This window comes from Ostrinia furnacalis, unplaced genomic scaffold, assembly GCF_004193835.3.
Source record: "Ostrinia furnacalis isolate ACB-3 unplaced genomic scaffold, ASM419383v2 OfSCF3271, whole genome shotgun sequence".
Taxonomy (NCBI): domain Eukaryota; kingdom Metazoa; phylum Arthropoda; class Insecta; order Lepidoptera; family Crambidae; genus Ostrinia; species Ostrinia furnacalis.
Genome location: NW_021133510.1, coordinates 107,026 through 128,931, shown reverse-complemented (window position 1 = coordinate 128,931; position 21,906 = coordinate 107,026). Strand labels below are relative to the sequence as shown.

General features: G+C 37.2%; 1 long non-coding RNA gene across 1 annotated transcript; it reads right to left on the bottom strand.

Moving 5' to 3' along the window:
* Window positions 1-3,170: 3,170 nt before the first annotated feature.
* LOC114357624 (uncharacterized) lies at window positions 3,171-3,594 on the bottom strand. Its single transcript, XR_003656316.1, has 2 exons — window positions 3,384-3,594; window positions 3,171-3,279 (listed from the first exon to the last, which is right to left on the bottom strand). It is a non-coding gene; the product is annotated as an uncharacterized LOC114357624 (long non-coding RNA).
* Between the last annotated feature and the right edge of the window lie 18,312 nt (window positions 3,595-21,906).

The window sequence follows — 21,906 nt, the reverse complement described above, 5'->3', positions numbered from 1 at the left end:
AAATGTTTCAAAATATAAATAGGTTTAAATAGGCACCATTAAAAGGCTAAAGCCCGGTCCACCAAGGCGGAGAGGAGCGAAGAAATGTTTTGTTTCAGTAACCAATCTGATTTTTTTTATCCACAACGAGGAAGCTCTTTGCTTGTATCTCACATGATGGTAAGTGATGATCAGGCCGAAGGTGGAAGCGAGCTTCACCCGGAATCCTCAACCACAGAGGAACTGGCTATCTTACCTCTAACTGCCGGGACACAACAATGCTGTTATCATTGTTGTTATGGCGGCAGACTTAGGTAAGATGGTGGTAGCTAGTCAGGCGGACTTAGAATAAGCCCTATTTCATTGAGATTGAATGATATATATTTTTTTCTCTTTATTTAAGGAGCTTTGTCAAGATGACAATGTCGCTCCATCAGATAAAAACTTTAGGTACAATATAATAATATCTAGGTAATATTTTAGGTACAATTTGTGTATTATTGTCTAAAATTGGGTAACTAAAAAGCTAGAAAAACAGTATAAGGCTCTTGCCTCCTCCGACATAGGGGAAGCCAGGATGCTGTTGCACCTGCCGACCGAACACCCGTAAGGTTGAGACCTGGCCTGCCCGATTGAATGATATTGACAGAATGAAATCGGATTGCTTATTCAAAACATTTCTCCGCTCCGCTAAACCTTAGTGGAAACCGAGCCTTAATGTATAGTTATTAAGTCTATGTTGCTTTCCAATTATTTTTAATAGCAATACTCCTCGATTTCTCAACCTTCAAACCCACTGCTGGGTTGGCTTTTTCAGGAAATAATCTGTAGGTATCTCCTAGCAATTGAAAAGTTGCAGCATTGGAGATGAGTTGAGGTGGAATTAGCCTCGATAGCATCCACTCAAACTTACCGGCTTGACTTACCAAAATAATTCCTCTGAGATTACCCTTCTATTTCATAGTTTTCAAACCATTAACTCTAAATACCCTTATTAAAAGCGGTCACCCAAATCCATGCGAGTATTTCTAAATTGACCACTAGTGTTATCGGAGCTGAGCCAGGCGGTGCGGTTTAAATTTAACAGCCAGCTGATGGGAAGATTTGAACCGTAGCGTTATTTTATGGGGCCGACCGAGTTGAAATACCGTTACTGGTCGCAGTGAGGCGGAAGATTGCCTTGTTATACGGTGTTTATTTGTTTCAGGAAAGCTGGGGCTATATAAGGTGTTATTTTTTATACTGATCATACTTCACCAACGCATCTAATAAAATCATACAAATACAACCCAAGTGTTTTTTAAAAAAAATTCAGGCTAGTTTTCGAGTAAAACGACAAAGAATGTTTCGAAAAAAATAAAAAATAAATCATCCTTTGAGCGCGGTGAGTATTCGTTTACGCACGATCGTAGTAGCCGGCCGAGGGCAACGACCGCTGCCACGTGCCGCGCCGCGTGAGTCGGCCATATTGATATCGCTGCCAGTCGCTCCGCGCCCACAGCCCGCGCCGAGCCGCCGATCGGCATGTGGGAGCGCAACAACATTAATAATCGTACCAGTCCGTCTAATGTGCCCAAACGTATTGCAGTGTATGTGCGAGTTATTACAATGCCGCGCTTGATAAATAACAAAACGCAGGTGAAATTATGTTTCGGGCACACTAACTGGCCGACGAGAAACATTGACGAGTCGAAAACCTTCACACCTTGCTTGTTTGGAGCCACGCAGCGCTTCAGGGAGCGCAGCCGTATCCTGACTTGACGAGATCCCGTGCGCTTCGAGGACGAAGTTCTGGATTTCAATTTCAATCACCGGCACAGTGCTGGCGGTACCCAGATGCGAGCGCCGTAGACGCCGGCTTTTGCGTAAAAATACGGAATGCCTTATCAAGGAGTTGTTGCCAGAGGGCCACGACCGCGACCGAGTTCTATCGATGGATATTGCGGAAGTCTACCTAGGTACATACCTACAGTGTGATTTGGACAGATGAGTGCTTGTTTCCGCGAAAGCGACTTTTTCCGTAAAAAAGTTAGTGCGCGAATTGTGAATACAACATCCGACGTGGTGTCTAGTGAACAGCAAGCAAGTGTGCAGTCCGGAAGCATTACCTCAATTCGATCGTGGCTAGATTAGATAGTGCAAGACAGTGTTTACGTGAACATTCAACAAAGGCTTGACGTTCAAAATGTATTGTGATTAGTGTAATAATAACCTAGGAACTTTAAATAACAACATTCAAAATAGGTAAAAGTGTGAATAAGTAAAATCAATGAATCTAAAGTGTGATGGCAAATCATAATTTAGGAATTAAAACCAGGAAAATTGATCAGTGAGTTTTATTTACAACACCTATTCATATTCAATATTAGGGTGCATTTCCACTGAAGCGAAGCGAAGTAGTAATAGGTATGTACCTATAAATTTTTTATTACGTCTCTAAATAAATTGCGTAGGCATTACGAAACCGTAGATATTGAATTTNGCCCGAGCCACAGATAATATAATACTAGTACAGATGCATCATCCCATACTCGAAATGTGGCCGACCTAAGTCTTGAAAATGCTCTGGCTCGTGTGTTGCCTACTGGTGATAACAGATCGCGCTAGTGTGCCGCAGCGGACTTGACCGTCCCGCGGTTCGCGACCCGCTAATGCTTTCTAGCAACTTGAGCGGAGTATTTATTTGGCGTGCTAGGTCAAAAGATGGCGCTAAAGCCAATACGTTTACTGCTTTGTTTATGAAGACATGTAACTAAGCAAAAAACAGATTAGAGACGCTATTGAAAATTTCGACATGGTATAATAATGTCCAAGTAGCACAATGATCACAGCTGACGCTCCGTGTTCAGTACCGTGGGTTCGTGTCCCGCAACGAGTTTATCATCTTAAAGCTTTTTGTTTGTTTTATTTATTTGTTTTATTTTATTAGGTATATAAAACAAGACAATATCGAAACATGCAGTAATAAAGATAGATATAAATAGAAAACTTATTTTTTCAATAAAAATATTCAGAAATAATTATTAAGTAAAAAAACATAACCCTCCTTCTGGAGCAGTCAAATAAATATCAAATTAATTGTTCGTAAAAAATACAAAATCCAGTTTTAGTTTTTCGTACCTACTCGTATCGTATTTTATTCAAAAATAAGCCTACATTTTAATCGGTGTGATTTAGGTTTAGGTTTTTTCTTGCATTCGTTTGCGCGTCACTCGCGATAATAATAGCACCTACCTATTTATTTACGAGTAATAATACCGTGCTGGCACAAAATATACCTAGGTGGCAAAATATTATTTACTTCATCATCATCATTTCAGCCACAGGACGTCCACTGCTGAACATAGGCCTCCCCCAATGCTTTCCATGTTGATCGATTGGTAGCGGCCTGCGTCGTTATTTACTTATTTAATTATTATTTTACTGAGGTTTTATTCCTTCGCTCTCTCTTTATCACGTCGCCGCGCCGAACACGTAGAATTTCGTCCAATGACACCATGCTACCCATCCTTATCGCTCGCGCGAAATTAATTATATTGCTGTCGCGCTCGCTCACTCACTGTGACGGCCCGCCCGTCGTCCCCGTCGTACGGGCTCGGCGACCGGACTACAGCATCATCATAAATGACATTGGGAACTTTTTGCCCCACTTTTCGAAAAGTAGCGGACACAAACGAAACCTATCACAGATGATACATACTAATATCCAATGAACTGGACTTGGTATTACATGGATCTCACAACTTTTTACCGTAGAACAACTGAGTTGCGAGACTTGGTTTTTTTGACAAGTATTGTTTTTGATGGGATATTATTTACTTATTTAATTATTATTTTACTGATGTTTTATTCCTTCTCTCTCTCTATTTATCGTCGCCGAGCACGTAGAATTTCGTCCAATGACACCATGCTACCCATCCTTATCACTCGCGCGTAATTGTATTGCTGTCGCGCTCGCTCACTCACTTTGACGGCCCGTCGTCCCCGTCGTACGGGCTCGGCGACCGGACTACAGCATCATTTTCGATTCACTTACACGTGCTGCGTGAATGGCTGGCATGCATACCTACTAAGTATATTGACGTTACTGGGATCGGGAGTAGCCCCAATGGATGGGTACCTGCCTACCAAGCTTGTTTTCATTTAGCGCGCGACACTGGTCTTTTTAAATAAGTAGGTAGATAAGATTAATAATTCATAAATTAATCGTGTGCGTTACATCAGCGACATGGTGACGCTGGTCGGGATGTGCTTATGTGGAGGGGTTGGTGCCTTGTATCCTGTAAATGTGTCGAGAGTCTACCATTTGTACCGTAGCACAATGATCACAGCCGACGCTCAATATCCAGCAACCGTGGGTTCGTATCCCGCTACAAATTATCATCATAAAACTCCAAGTTGTTTTATTTTGTTAGGTATATAAAACAGGGCAATATCGAAACATGCAGTAATAAAGGTAGAATTATCAATAAAAAACTTATTTTTCCATAAAAATATTCAGAAATAATTATTATGTAAAAAAAACATAACCCTCCTTCTGGAGCAGTCAAGTAAATATCAAATGAACTGTTCGTAAAAAATACAAAATCTAGTTTTAGTTTTTCGTACTCGTATCGTAGTTTATTCAAAAATATGCCTACATTTTAATCGACTTGCACTTACAGGTTTAAGATTTAGGATTATCTGTGATTTAGGTTTAGGTTTTTTGTTGCATTCGTTTGCGCGTCACTCGCGATAATAATAGCACCTACCTATTTATTTACGAGTAATAATACCGTGCTGGCACAAAATATACCTAGGTGGCAAAATATTATTTACTTATTTAATTATTATTTTACTGAGGTTTTATTCCTATCACGTCGCCGCGCCGAACACGTAGAATTTCGTCCAATGACACCATGCTACCCATCCTTATCGCTCGCGCGAAATTAATTATATTGCTGTCGCGCTCGCTCACTCACTGTGACGGCCCGCCCGTCGTCCCCGTCGTACGGGCTCGGCCACCGGACTACAGCATCATCATAAATTTCGATTCACTTACACGTGCTACGTGAATGGCTGGCATGCATTATAATGACGTTACTGGGATCGGGAGTGGCCCCAATGGATGGGTACCTGCCTACCAAGCTTGTTTCCATTTAGCGCGCTACACTGGTCTTTTTAAATAAGTAGGTAGATAAGATTAACAATTCATAAATATTATATTATATCAGCGACATGGTGACGCTGATCGGGATGTGCTTATGTGGAGGGGTTGGTGCCTTGTATCCTGTAAATGTGCCAACAGTCTACTCTACCATTTGTGCCCGGTAAGGTTGCAGAGTACTTAATTGGAGAAAATGGGATTCCGCGGCGGTGATGCTTGAAAACGTTACTGCAGCAGCGACATGATTTTTGCCTATTAGCCTTGGCCAGATTTAAGATGTCTCAATAGGTAGCTTGTTTGTGCCTTTCCATGGTCAAGCAGCGACGTTTGAGTCCCTCGTGGTTTTTGAGAGGGTGCCGCTGCGGTAACATTTTGGGGATTTCCATAATATCTTCGGAACGACTTTATTAATTTATTCACTTATTAAAAGCTCACAAAACAAGTTACAGTCACATTTGGGTACAGATAATATAATAATCCATAGACTCTTGAAAATTTTGAAAATTGTATTATGAAATAAAGAGGGTAAGTAGTGTTAGTTTAACTTATATTATTCTTAGTATTTAATGTTATGAAGCCGTGTAGTGGCGGCAAAGTAGAATACATTATCATCAACCCCTACTCTTCCCACGTGTGTCTACGGGAGGCTACTGAGGGACTCCATATCAAACAGAGAACGGGCAGCAGCGCTCTCTGATAAACATAAATCTTTTAAACTATGATCTCCAACCCGCCTGCCAAGCGAGGGAATTATGGAATAACCCTCCAGCAGTGGACTGTAAAGGGCTGTTGATGATGATTTAATGCTATTAAGGGCCGATTTTTCAATCGTCGGATAACTTTAAACTGAAGAATAACTTTGGCACATTGACAGTTTTAGTATGGGAATTATGTCAAAATGCAAGTTTATTCTATAGTTAAAAGATATCTGACGATTGAAAAATCAGCCCTAAGTGTTATTAAAGTTTACAAAGGACAACTTGACTTTATATTCAGGATATCTCTCCTGAATTTGTACAGCTTAGAACAGAATATATCCAAAAAAAGAGTGTTCAGTGATAGTGTCATTATTAAGTCTGTCTGCACATTCCGGGTATAGAGTTGTAAAAGAGGTATTGTTTTTATACACTTGGAGCGAAAATATATTTAGTAGGGTTTCGGGATTTGAAGACCCTTGAGGAACGTGTGACAAAGCCAGGAGTTGGGTACATTTGGAGACAATGTGGTAGTAATGACAACGAAATTAAAGACCTTCGTCAAAGTACACCCCCAGGTCTCTGACAATGACACTTGAATGAAACTTGATGGGCAGATGCGATTTTTGTTGGTAGGTGGCATGTTATTGGTGCCAATGGGTGACTTAGTCATTATTTAAAAAAATTACGCATGGCATATGAATTAGATGGCCTACTGTGAAAATCGAAAATAGCCTCTAGCTCTTCAACTGCATAAGAAAGGCGCTCTGTGATTGCAGTGGCAGATGTCACAATGTTTTGAATACCTATGCCTAATTTCGATTAAATAAATCATAATAATTAATAATTTCGATGAATTTCACAACTGAAAATGGCTCACATGTATTATAATTTTCAATAAATTACCACAAACTGTTGTAGAATTGTCTGTCCATAAATTTAAAGCACATATCAGAAGCACCTTAATTAAAAATGGCTACTATAAAGTTGATTATTATATTATAAAAGATAAAAATGTTTGGAATGTTTAACTACCTAGCTCGCATCAATACTTATGACTATAATTTGTATATTTTAAAGACTGTGAACCCTTGAAAAGGAGGCTGACAATAGTGACTGAATTTCTTGCGCTGCTTCTTTTCAGCACTGGCCCATTTATTGTCCCGAAGTAGTGGTAGGGTTAATATTGGGACGGCTAAAAGTGCTTTTTCAAAGCCTATTTGCAAAAATAAACGAGTTTTATGAGTTTTTTTACTTATTTCGAGCTTAAATAAGGCAATATTTAAGAAGATAACTGCTTTTTATGGTAATCAATTTGCAGTGCTTTTATATTGAAATAAATGCATACTGAATTTCAACTTTCTACGCCTTGTAATTAACCGATAACAACTGTGTACAGTATTTTTGCGCACGGGTTATGCATAGCATATTTTTATTGCTTTAATAGATAGAAATAAGAATAACAATAAAAAATTGTTCTAAATTTGCTTTTATGTGTGAAAGTATTAAAAATATAAATGAATGTAGGGTAAACCAGAGAGTGATTGCCCACTGGTAGTGATTGCCCGCTTTAAGAATAATATTGTCAGGTGCTGACTTTGAATCACTCTAGTTAGATTTGAATTTACTAAGTAGATGGCTCCGAGATCAATTTAGTTACAGTAGATTTAAAATCTGTCTCTACCGATTCTGACTCATCAACATCAGCTCAAGAAATATTTGATAATAATGTTAATAAGGCCAAACGTAATTTATTTTGATGAAGACTGTACTACTAGAATTTAAGTTTGATGTTTTGTTTTGTTTATTTAAAGCCTATTTTGTCATTTTAAAATTGATTATTTTGTTTTAAGATACTGGGCAATTACTGTGCTTTGATGTGGGCAATTAGTGTAAGTAATGGGCAATGACTGTACTTTTTGGAGGATTTTAAATTTATTTCAATATTTTCTAAGTTACGTTAGTTTTAACTAAAAACTGTTAATATTCTGTTTAACAGTTTATTGAGTTATAAGAAAAAAGTCATAAATGGTCGATAATTAAAATACTTTCTTTAATTTTTCATCTCAATGTGTTTGAAATCTTTAAGTGGGCAATAGCTATACGGTTTACCCTAAATGATGGACAGTTTTTTGCAGTTTTTGATTTCTTTCAAACAAAAAATATTTTTTTTAAATCGGTTTTTGTTTGACAGAGAAATCGGTAAACATTCATAAAAAAATTTGATCAGATAAATAGAATATTATCCCTTTCTATTGAAGTCAATTAATAAGGGTTACGTTTTTTGCCATTTGGCGTAGCCAACGGCGTAACCTAAAAACGCTAAAATAAATAAATAACCTTATTAACTGAAGCATAAGTTGGTCCTTAATTTTACACTAAAACTTTTCTTCGTAAGTACCTACCTTAACGTTAAACATGGTAAGGCTTACGATTTAGAGGTTGGTTTGAAGTACTGAATAACCGCTTTTTTATGGCCTATAAGCACTGCAGATTGATTACCATAACTATGGAATAATGACTATGGCACTAATTGGTAATAACCACATGCCACGTGCTAGCAAAAAATAATATCTGTCCATCAAGTTGTTCCGAAGATATAGAAATCTGAAAAACGTTACCGCAGCGGCATTTGCAATTTCTCAAAAACTACGGGAGGCACAAAATGTCGCTGGTTGACCATGGAAAGGCACAAATATAACCTACTTATTTAGATACTTTAATCTGGCTAAGTAAAAATCATGTCACTGTAGTAACGTTTTCAAGCATTACTGCAACGGAATCTTATTTTTTCAATCCTACTCCGAAATCTTATTGGGCACAAATGTTAAATTCTCCGCAAATTTACAGGAAGATGTACCTAAGGCACTAACTTTTCCACAGGACATAAGCACAAATCTTGATCAGCGTCACCCTATCTCTGAGGTAACGTACACGAATGAATCTGTATTTTGATTTTAAATAAGTGAAATACAACTTGATGCAGACTGACATGTATTTGGGAGAGAACTTGCTTAAGGATAATTACTTACCTACTGTCTACTGTAACATTCGCTGCCTGCCGCTCGCGCTCTCTGCTTTAAGAGCGTTTACGCCGTTTGGCACAAAAACAGTACTTACTTTTTCAACTCGTTACAACCAGTAATATTATAAATATGTAATAGGCATATATAGTTAGGCAATATCGTAATCCTAAATAGTTAATTGAGAAAATATTGCGATAAGTTTAGTATTTAAGAATTCTATCAAGATAAGTCCACACAGGTTTTGTAAATTTCCACTTTAGCGTCAGTTTACAAGCTGTTTTTTTTTATAAAAACGATTTAACTAACATTTATATCCCATAGGATGGATAATTGGGCAAATAGTTATCTGAGATTTTTTTTAGATTTAAGCAATTTACAATAAGAAATCACAAATTAAAAAAACGTGAAATACCCAAAAATCAAAGTGATTTTTTCACCAAATTCTTACTTTATTCAACACAAAAATAGCTTAATATAATAAAATAACATCTTCCGTTGTTATTGTTTTTCTATACACATTTGAGAACTATTAAAAAATGCCGCGCGCGAATCATTTCCAATGATGCCCCTTGAAACGCCCCGCGGCCCCGCTATCTACGCGTAAACGCTCTTAACTACCTACTTGGGCCGCGCGGTCGCGTCTCGGCGTGGCCAGCTAGTAGGTAGGTAATTAATTATGATGCGTCGCCGCAGTAGCATAGCGTAGCCGGCAATGGAGTGTGCGAGTGAGACAGCAAAGATCTCGCTTTGTTTATGTTTTGGCCGAATTTAATAATCTATATATTATTATGTATATGTTACGGTCAAAGTGATAAATGTGAAAATTATGAATAATCGCCGGTTATTATGAATAATTACCGCATGATTTGGTAAATGTGATTAATATGAGGTAATTTATGTCTGTATAAAACTAAAAGGGGGGGCTTGGGGGGGCCCCAAGGGCCCCCCCCCGCCGCACCTTAACCTATTTTTCACTTTAAATCAAAACATTATGTTATGGGCATCATGGAAAAGTAATATTATGCAAGAAACATTCCAAACTCATTATGCCAAATTATATTAATATATGATATCAAAACGTTCAAAAGTTTGGTTGTACACGAGCACGTACACAAGATGTTGTTCTCTTTTATGAAATTTGTTACCTACTAAGGTTTAATAATCTGTATTAAATAATCACTGTTAAATGTGATTAATTTATCACTTTTACCGCGACTGTCGGTAATTATTCATAATAACCGGTTATTATTAATAATTTTCAATTTATCACATTAACCGTAATAACATATATAAAAATGAAACCCGTTTCGCGTTGTCACGGCATCACGTGTGAACGGCTGAACCGATTTCGATAATTCTTTTTTTTAAATGTTTGTGGAAGTCCAAGGATGGTTCTTACGGAAAAAAATATTAAGAAAATCTCTACGCTAAGGCGGTACGAAGTTCGCCGGGTNTTATGAATAATCGCCGGTTATTATGAATAATTACCGCATGATTTGGTAAATGTGATTAATATGAGGTAATTTATGTCTGTATAAAACTAAATAGGCGGCTTAGGGGTGGCCCAAGGGCCACCCCCGCCGCACCTTAACCTATTTTTCACTTTAAATCAAAACATTATGTTATGGGCATCATGGAAAAGTAATATTATGCAAGAAACATTCCAAACTCATTATGCCAAATTATATTAATATATGATATCAAAACGTTCAAAAGTTTGGTTGTACACGAGCACGTACACAAGATGTTGTTCTCTTTTATGAAATTTGTTACCTACTAAGGTTTAATAATCTGTATTAAATAATCACTGTTAAATGTGATTAATTTATCACTTTTACCGCGACTGTCGGTAATTATTCATAATAACCGGTTATTATTAATAATTTTCAATTTATCACATTAACCGTAATAACATATATAAAAATGAAACCCGTTTCGCGTTGTCACGGCATCACGTGTGAACGGCTGAACCGATTTCGATAATTCTTTTTTTTAAATGTTTGTGGAAGTCCAAGGATGGTTCTTACGGAAAAAAATATTAAGAAAATCTCTACGCTAAGGCGGTACGAAGTTCGCCGGGTCAGCTAGTTAACAATAGAATTAAACAGGGGATTAGCAATGGGTTCACTTTAATAGGTACCTACTAAAAAAAACATTGCTGCATGGCTGAAAGGTTGACTGGCGGATAATGCTCATAACATTATGAAAAAAAGGTGGACCTTAAACATTATTATAGACAATACAGTTTTTATCCGACTACACCAGAAAAAGGGTTATGTTTTTCGAGTGTATGTAGGTCTTTAGATTCGTCTTAATTATTATTGTGAGTGATACTGGGTAGGTACCTACCTATATAATAATTGGAAGGAAAACAATCGAACTTTTTATAGCCACGATAGCCGAACGGTGAAAGGGTCGGAGTGGCCGACTCGAGATCCGAGGGACGCGGGTTCTAATCCCACCGTCCCTCGACTAATTTTATTGTGGTGAGCCCACTCGTAACACAAGCTCATTTAGTTTAACACGAGGGGCTAATGGGACTATCAGTAATTTGTTCAATACAAATTGCTATTATTTAAAAAAAAATACAAATGAAAAATTTAAGGCGCCACAATGTTAGACAAATAGCCAAACTTTTTTAATGTTTATTTGTGTATCTTTCATTTTTATTTGAATGTAATTTTTTTTTTGCATTATAAGAAATATGACAATTAATAAAAATAATAATTTGTTGCCAAACCAAACCTATTTTAGTATTTATTTATGTGACAAAAAAAAACAGCAGCGATGAGCGCCATCTATTACATCATTTGTAACTAAATGCTACGCTGTAGATGCGCTGCAAAAACGATTGTTTAGGACTTCAGTTTTTACTAAAGATAAAATTTTATTATTTGAAGAAATATTGTGTATTTGAATCATTCACGGTGTTTAAATGAATAAATCAATGTTGAAAACATTTTTTCATTATAGTTTACTGAGCATTAGTGACTTTTTACAAACGTCTTCAGAAATTCGATACTTATGGTGCCATCTAGTGAGATTGATTTGGAATGATTCAAGATTTATAGGCATCGGGTTCCCGTGCCCGAGCTCACCCAACAGCGCAATTGTTAATCGGAACAGCCGTTGACGGTTTGGCATTAAACAAATATTTGGTTGCGGCTAAATTTAGTAGGATATTGTGTGTAAATATTGGCGTCAAAATAAACTTTTGAAGGCTTTGAAGGTCTTATATTTAGGGGTAATTTATTGCAACGCACAAACGAGTAAAGTCGCAAGTTAAAAAACGGGCCGTGCGTTTATTCTCTTATTCCTAATTTCTTCTACTTTTATATTACCTAGGTATACGATTAATTATCATAAACAGTAAGTATTAGAACCAAAATTGTTTTACAAGATTCTCTTTAATAAATATTTTTTTTCCTCTTTTGCATTCATAGCGAACAAGATCTATTCAAGACTGAGATATCCTAAGTAGGTATTAGGTGTTCATACTATACATAGTATACTCATACTAATTTAAATTCTGTATGTTCTCAACTGGGAATATAATTCTGTAACTTTCGGGCTTAGAAACCAGCTTTAGAGAGTTCAGTACCACAGAACAACTACCCCGAGTCTGTGTGCCTACCATGAGTTTACGTTAGGTGAGCTCGCTAGCGAATACGTCAAAAAATTCTATGAAGATCTTATTTCTTGAAAGTAGCCACTAGGGGCGCTGCACAATATGTCGTACATTTAAATGTCATTTTTTTACGCAGTCGCTAGCGAGCACACCTAACGTAAAGTCATAATAGGCACACAGATATCTAAGTTGTAACGATTGCGTAATATTACTTACTCTATCTAAGTCTCAAATAACTCCTAACTAATACAAAGTTAACTTCACCAGCACCAACCATCCCTACTAATGATATAAATGCGAAAGTAACTCTATGTCTGTCACGCTTTCACGCCTAAACCACTGAACCGATTCTGAAGAAATTTGGTAGAGATAGTTTGAGTCCCGGGAAATGACATAGGATAGTTTTTATCCTGGTCTTTGAAACAGAGACGCGCGCGATAAAGTTTTCCTGTGACAGAGAAAATTTCACGCGGGCGAAGCCGCGGGCGGAAATCTAGTATTATTATAATTTCCAAACATGAAAATTACTATGCAACTACATTAGCAACTTTGTTCAGTTCAGTATTCTGAAAATCTTGTTTTATACTTTTTCAGCGTCGTTTTTTGTCGTAGTTGGGTTTTAGTTTTTTTAATTTTTATTTATTATTTGTACTATTTTGGTGTTAAAGTGTATTTGTGGCGCATAATATTAACAAACGTTAAATTGATGAACTAATAAGTAGTAAAGAAGCTATGAACGAAAAGATGTGAATTATATGCAATCAGCCGATGAATACAGGTAAAGTCACAAGCAAATGCTAGTAATATATAATTATATATATTCGAAATGTACAAGTAAAGCGCTTTCAAATGATACCAAACTCGGCATATTTATCTTAACTTTATTTTTTTACTCTGTATGTTTTGTCCGCTAGAGGGCGCCACATTAGCTTTTGTGAAATACCATATAGCCTATAACCAGCGGATAATTAAGACGCTTCTAATGATATATCATTTGTCGAATTCTGATAAGTAGTTTAGAAGTTACGAGGGAACAGATGAACATACATACATACATACATAGCCTGTCAAAATCATAACCCTCCTTTTGCTTTGCCGTAGTCGGGTAAAAAACAGCCCTGAGACCAACTCGATATACTGTTATAAGAATAAAAAGGAAATAGGTATTTTGAAATAATAAGTTTTTTGTATTTTTCCCATAACACTTTACGGCTGCTTAAAATTATCAATAACATCCTTTTGTTTATTTGGAACTTTAATGGTAATTCAAGAAATATTCGAGCTATGAATGTTGCGAGGGTAGAGTTCTAGGAATAATGAAAAATATTAACGCAGAGCTATTTGCTTTTGTAAGGCTGTACTAAGAGTAGTAGTTAGTATAAAGATGCCCATTGTTATGCAAAGTTAGTGCCTAAGGCTTGTTAGCCTTTCAGCTAAAAGGCCATTATATTTTAATGTTGTACACGAGCAAAGAATACCAAAATTAAAAAACATTCTCCATTGTGATGTTGTTTGAAATTCGAAGACACGCAAAAGAAAGGGAATCTTTCTTACATGAAATTCCGTGCCAGGCTATCCAACTTATTTTTTATTTTGGAATACAGTAAGTATACACATAAAAACTTATTTCAGGCTGGATGAATAATATGAGTTGTATGAAAATTAGGTTTCCTATTGCAGGATTGCGAATTAGACTGTTTAAAAAGTAATCATATTATTATGCTTTATTGCTTTAATTCACCATTAAGATTGAGAGCAGTTAGATACCTATTTAAGGAGAGGGATATAGTCTTATACCAGGATGACACACCAGTTGTTTGATTTTGTATTTTTTAACCAAACACTAAGGCTGAGTTGCACCACCTAACTTTAACGGTAACTATGACGATAACCGGTGCTTTTTGTATGGAGCTTGACAGATTTTTGAGGTTTGTCAAAGCAAAGCAAGATGGTGCAACCCAGCCTAAAAGTATTTGTATAGCATACAAAATATGCAAATAAACTGCATGTAAATAAGGCACAAATACACTGTCTAGTAAAAATAGCTTCCCTATTATGAGATTACAGAAAAGTCCAAACTCAGCCGACTCCATTACCTTCTAATTTAAAAAGTGCTGGTAAATGTGACAGCACACCTTCCATGGATAATAAGGTTGCTGCTTAAACTCGCGTAAACAGCTCGGATGCAATTAGTAGCGGAGTGGCCTGGCGGGCCAGCGCGGTTGGCCAAACGCCAGCGCCCAATGCCAGGGGAGCTATCTTCGAATCGGTTTAAAAAGTGCTAGACAAACGGCTGGAAAAGGCGGCTAGGTTGTTTGGGGGTATGTATTACCCTGCCACACTTCTTTGTTGGGCTAGAAAAAAATAGTTACAATTCTAATCTATTAAGTACAAAATAGATCAGTTTTACAATAAGACAGATTTGATACATAAAATATGGGTTATGCCTTCATATTGAAAATGGTTTAATTCGCGTTCAGGGATTCGCGTGGTCCAAAGTCTTGGTAGTAAGGGAGTTTCTTGATATTTTAAAAGCCCAGAAAAACATGGAAAATCATTTCACCTATTAATAATTTACTTACATTATGTCAGTTTAGTGTATTTATTATGCAGATTGCGCCGTGATCGCGACGCAATGGCGATCTGCACGCGTTGGTGTGTTTGAAGCATTAGTGAAGCGTATACTTTTTCATAAACTAGGTTTCCTTTATTTATAGAGTGTACCCAATAGAGAATAGAGCAACTAACTTTTTAAATCCAAGTCCTATATTCTCGCGTGATTTGCAAATACCCCCCTAGGCCTAGTGGTTGTTGTCTGCTCCTTTTACTGCCAATTGTGCGGCCAAATAGGTTTTGGACTTGGCATATTTTTAGCTGGTGCGGTTGGATAGAAATCTGCGTAAGGGTTCCCAGTACAGCATCTTGTGTTATTTATATGCTTGCTTTGGGAAAATATTTTGGGTGGACTGACATTATTTGATTTTTTCGGACTTTATTCTTTGGTGTAAATCCAGGATTAAGGAAAACAGTAAGGACTATTGGATAGACTACCTGTTTCTGATACTTATTCGTGTAATAGGTAGTTAGTAATTATCATACTCGCAAATAAAGAATCTGAAAAAAGTAATTAGAGCTCTATATTGTAAGTACATAAGGGCCAATTTACAACAGCGTGTTAACTTATAATGAAATAATCGTCCTTTGTGTTATCTTGTTTTGAACCTAACTAACCTAACCTAAACTATCCTCAAGGACGGCGTATAAAATGCATATAAATTAAATATTTTACAGTTCAATGTTTTAACTAAATTAATGTTTTAATAAGTTTACATTACAAGTGGCAACATTTTTGAGAATATTAATTTATTTTTTGAGTTTTTCAGTCAAAACGTAACGTTAAGAAAATCCCGTGACATTGTGCATTCACCGTTACAGCCGGGCTTAGACCTGGGGCAAAATTGGCAGACAAACTGGGCAGGACCCGATTTGGTGCCCCACCCGGGGCAATGTACCCAGACTATTTGTAATCTGTTTATATTACTGCTGGGGGATAGGCAATAACTATGCATAGCTATTTATAAAGGATTTTTTTAGATGGCTATTAAAGGATTTTTTTAGATAGCTATTGCAGATAGAAACTTAAGTGTGAAATGAAGTCGAATAGAAAATCTTCATTCTTGTGAATTGTATGTGATTTTTATGACCATTTCTGTATTCTAGTACTCTAAAATTACAGTTGTACACATAGTACTCGTACCTACGTTAAAGACTTGCATACATGCAAAAAAATCTATCTAGGTTTTAAAATATTACCTAACTAACTCGTACACCGATGTAACATCTTGAATGTAACAACAACAACAAGGGACCTTATGTAGTTTTAGTAAAGGTGCGATTTTGTAACAAAAGGTTGCTACAGTAATACATATGCTGTCGACTGTAGGTACATTACGACTAAAATTTCCCTGTTTTTCGCTTAAAAGCTTCAGATTGGCCAATGTAACTCCATACATCCAATTCCACCCTCTTATTAGCAACTCATTAAAGTCAGTAAAGTAAATAATCAAATCGGACCCAAACGTTTCCAACCTAATTGGATTAAATAAAAATGTCGAAAAGTTCTTTCATTAGTGACTAAAGTGTGCATCTGCGGATTACATTAAGTTGACAAAAACAAACGTCAGTGGTCGGTGTAAGTTTTAATTGCCTCGAGGAATCGCAGGCGGCCTTAATTAAAATATTACTTTGGAGACAAAGAGGAATACCGAAAGATTAGCGGTTTGTAGGGCAGGTGTTCTCGGTACGGTCGGTGTAGTCTGTGTCTTACAAGTATTGAGGATACAAGCCATTATAGGACTCACCAACGCTGCTAAGACAGTTAGTCGAAGTGGTAGCCATGGCCGAAATCGGTCGGATGAATCATCATCATCATTGAGATACGTGTACTCGTAACCCATAGTACCTAACTAATTACTTTTTAGTTTCAGATATGCAGAATTTCAGAAGTTTGCTGCTTAAATATTAAAAGATGGAAGTGATCGAATAAAGCTTTTTGTTGAACTTTATAAATATTTTTAGAGAAATGACAAAAAGTTGGTCTGGCTGTAAATTAATGGAAAAACTTTATTTGCTATTACCGTGAAAGGTCTCTGATAATATAAACTTTGTTTTGTCGGTCGAATGACGTTGCCTTAACGCGAGTTATTTGGTTGCGACAGAGCGGGAAAAATGTTTAGGCGGCAACAACTTTCCACAATTGTGGAATTTAAAGTTAACGTGTCCTGAATATATAATTCTAATATCGTTATTTAGGTACTTTATTGTTTACGCAAGAGGGCCCGGGAGGACATTACACTTGTAATACCTTAAAACACGGTCTACCTCGTTTTAACAAGGTTGTGAAAGGAAAAAAATATGTAAATAGCTCGTAATTATAAAAATAATTTGATGGACGATCTGGTGAAGGTCGCGGGTAACGCCTGGATACGGGTAGCGTCGGACCGGTAGTTATGGAAATTTTTGAGGCCATTATAAACCAAGTCCTGTCGTTGATTGAAACTAATTTTTATTAGTAACCTATATTTTCTTGATTTTAGAGCACTGAAATTCCGTTGCTCGAATGTACAAATTAATTAAAGAAGAAGCCTTCTCAAAATACCTTATGAGTAGTATACTTACCTACAACATTCGTTTAGCACATGACTGAATATTTTTACGACATCTAACACTCAATAGCCAGCACTTTAAACCTTCGCCCTTAAACGCTTTCCCGCCTAAGTGTGTGTTCATGCACACGGGGCGGGAATCAGGGCTTAGGCGGACAATATTGACGAAAATAGGTACAACGTACCACAGTATTTTGTTATTACTGATAGTCCAGTCAATGAATGCCTTAACGACGGTGTAGAGAGAAATCCGTGGAACACAATTTCTGACCTCGGGACTTTATTTAGCCTAGTTAGGAGGTCAACATAGCAAAAGTCCCCGCCCTTAGCCCTTGAGCCGGCGGGAAGAGGGGGGTTTAAAGGTACCACTTTTCGGTTTTTCGCTTAATCCTCGGAAACTATGCGTCCTAGTGACATAACTACTATGAACCAAAAAAAGCTTATTCAATTTGCTACAGGTGAGACCGTCAATTTTTTCTATATCTTGTATAGTTTTTGCGGCATCTGCTCTAGAAGGTCTGTAAAATTGGAAATTTTATTGTTGTCTTACATGTTCCTTTCAGGAGAAAATCGACTAAATCAACATTGAGCAAACACTATAGACATGCGGGAGCATGTTAAGCCTAGTTCCATGGAGGGGACTGCACCGTGCGTATATTTAGACGAACCAATTAGAGCCACTTTTGACTGCTCATCATTCAAAAACTACTGTGCATTAACACTTCAAATTTGGCTCATCTATTGAGACTTGCAAGATGTACATCAGCTTCAAATTTCATAAATATACCTCTAATGGTTATTTAGGTATTGACGTTCAAAAATCGATATTTAGAGCACTACTATCTATCTATCACATGTGAAATGTTAAAATTTACTGGTTTTTTATTTGTTCCTTTGTATTTACATAACTACCTTTCTGGATGCCAAATTTGAACCTTCGAGGTCATCTGGAAGTGGTTAGAATTTGGTCTATAGGTCAGACATGTAGATTTTTGGACGTCAATATCTAAAGAACCGTTTGAGGTATATTTATGAAATTTGAAACTGATGTATATCTTGTAAGTCTCAACACATGAGCCAAATTTGAAGTGTTAATGCACAGTAGTTTTTGAGTGATGAGGATTCAAAAGTGGCTCAAAGTGATTCGTCTAAATATACGCACGGTGTAGTCCCTTCGCTGGAACTAGGCTTAACATGCTCCCGCATGTCTAGAATGATTGCTCAATGTTGATTTAGTCGATTTTCTCCTGATGGGAACATGTAAGACAAAAATAAAATTTCCAATATTACAGACCTTCTAGAGCAGATTCCGCGAAAACTATACAATTTATAGAAAAACTTGTCCATCTCATCTGTAGCAAATTGAATATGCTTTTTTTGGTTCAAAGTAGTCATGTCACTAGGACGCATAGTTTCCGAAGATGAAGCGAAAAACCGAAAAGTGGCACCTTTAAACCCCCCTCCCCCCGTCGGCTCAAGGGTTAAGGGCGGGGACCTTTGCTATGTTCACCTCCTAACTAGTCTAAATAAAGTCCTGAAGTCAGAAATTGTGTTCTACAGTTTTCCATATATAATGCTTTATTGACTGGACTATGACGGGATTGCTATGTACTGTTGCAAGCGCCATGGTCAAGGAGTAACTGAGGAAACTTGCGGGTGAGATGTTATGGGCTGCCCATAATGGGCAAACATATCGGTCGGAAACTCAAAATTAAGGTACATGGTAGCATTCCCGTCAGTTATAATAATTATGTTGGGGACCATGAAAGTTTAAAACAATACACAGTATTTTTGGATCAAAACGCTTCTCGACCTCGATAAAACGGCCAACTCAGATATTTTGACTAAAATGTAGAGTTTGTGAAGTTAGAGCTTGTACGAGTAGAGTTAGAAACTTGGCTCTACATGAGATCTGAAAACTTTTTGACAGTACAAGTGGCAACATTTTACATGAAAACATTACTGAAAACAAACATTGGCACATTCTGCAGTCACTTGCTTCACGTATGCTTTGCATACATACTTACATCTAGTCTCCGCCCTTTGAATTGTCGATGATTCCTCGGTAAAGAAATAAAATTGTTCAATATTTATTTAGTATTTCTCTGACGGACAAAACATAGCTGAGTTGCACCACCTTATTTTAACCGTAACAATAACCGGTGCTTTTTGTATGGAGTTTGACCGATTTATGACGTTTGTCAAAGTTATAAGACGGTGCAACTCATGGTGTATTCCGCTCTGAAGCCCGCGTGTGTCCGCGGCCTAACTCAATACATTACGTTGACCCGTGCGATATTGTTTCTATCAGATCGTCCGGATTGAGCCTTCTATAAATTTTCGCTGTGCGATAGTAATTTACGTCCACAAGCCTGATTTATTAAGCGCCTGTTTTTCTACGAATTACAATGGTAAGAATACAGGTGTTGGCAAATAAATAAGTTAGTATCTAAAAGGATCTAACTGTAAAGTTGCCATTTTAGTCAGGAGAATTTGAAATAAATTTTCACACAATTTATAAATAGTTACATACAAAGCAATGTTAAAAGTCATAAAATTTTGTGTGTAGGATATTTTTTATAGATTGTTTTGGGTTTGTTTTACCAGTCTCACTCGCTTTTAGGTCTTACCATTTCATAGCTTCCCTGCTACCTTTACGATGTCGTCGGTCTGCATTTCCCGGTACGCGGCCTGGGCTGGACGCAGGCCGCTACCAATCGATCAACGTGGAAAGCATTGGGGGAGGCCTATGTTCAGCAGTGGACGTCCTATGGCTGAAGTGATGATGATGATAGTGATTTCATAGCTCCAAAACTTTGTCATATTAATTTCTTACAAAAAGCATGATATTTTTTGTAGAAATCATGCGATACAATGGAGATATATGAAATTACGTGAGTGTAAGGTAGATGACCAGTTTTTTTTTCGTACCTACACCTCGTATTTTTGTTACCACATTATTTATGGGCGATGTCACAATCACGAGGAAAATAAGGAAACTCTTGTCTTAATCGTGCACACGTAACGTTTCGCAAATGGGGATACGGTGAAAACAAGAACATAAAACATGTCAGCTAAAATTGCTATGCTAGTAACAATTATTATTGTAACCCTAACAAAATAATAAAGAATAATAAAGAAATTACTTAATTTGATGTTAACTAAATTAGTTAATTGTTGTAAACTACATAGTTGATTGTTGTTTAATTTGGTCTCTAGCGTTTTGTAGTTTGTAGCCTTGGCACCTAACTAATGTAATGAATTTACAATAGTTAGCACCAAATAAGCGCTACATAGAGACGTATTTTTGAAGCATTAAACAAACTGGAAATGAGTTCCTTGTTTTTTGCCCGACTGCACTAGAAGGAGGGTTATTGCCGTCGAATTTGCACCCTTTTTACCACGAAGACAAATGTACCTATAAAACAAACATCTACCTAAGTAGTAGGTATGTTAGTTACGAAAGTAATATGTTAGTTAGTTCTACCTCAGAACTGGCAGGATTTCAGTCCAGTTCATTATATGGTATCACTAAATTACGTGGCCGGCCCCAGTAATCTAGTCTAACGTTTTTCTCACAATTAATTTTTCGATTTCACGTGCCCCTTGGATTACCGTTCCGTAACGTATATTATTAAGGTGACCCAAGGCATGGGTTTTAGTAGCTATAAATCTCCCTTAATGGTTAATGGTTATAAGTTTTCTAAAATGTTAGTCTACATAGTTTTTTTTACACTGTATTGTTGTCCTTGTAAAATAAAAAATAAAAATAGCTAAATTTTTCGTTCGTTTCAGCCAAATGACGTCCATTGCTGCTTTGGACAAAGGCATCCCCACAAGAATATTTTCTACAACAACCGGCCCTGGCAGGTACCTACCGCGTCCCTCACCAGAACGTCGGTCCACCTAGTGGCCTACCCACACTACGTCAGCCCGTGGTCGCCATTCGAAAACTTTTCTGTCCCAGTGGCCATCAGCTCTGCGATGCAAGTCTTAATTTCTCTTCTGCCATTCCATTCTAGGAAGTAATCGTTTCCTAAAGAGAGAGAGAGAGAGAGAGAGAGAGAGCGCCATCTTCTGCTCTCCTACTTTGATAAGCCTTGTTGTCAGTTTGCTGACAACTTGAGTCGTCACTTTAGAATCCATTTACCGCCAATTATATTATTTATAGCTCGTAGAGACGATGGCCGTTGGGGCAGGAAAGTTCTCGAGTGGCGACCACGGGCTGGAAAACGTAGCGTGGGCAGGCCTCCTACTAGGTGGACCG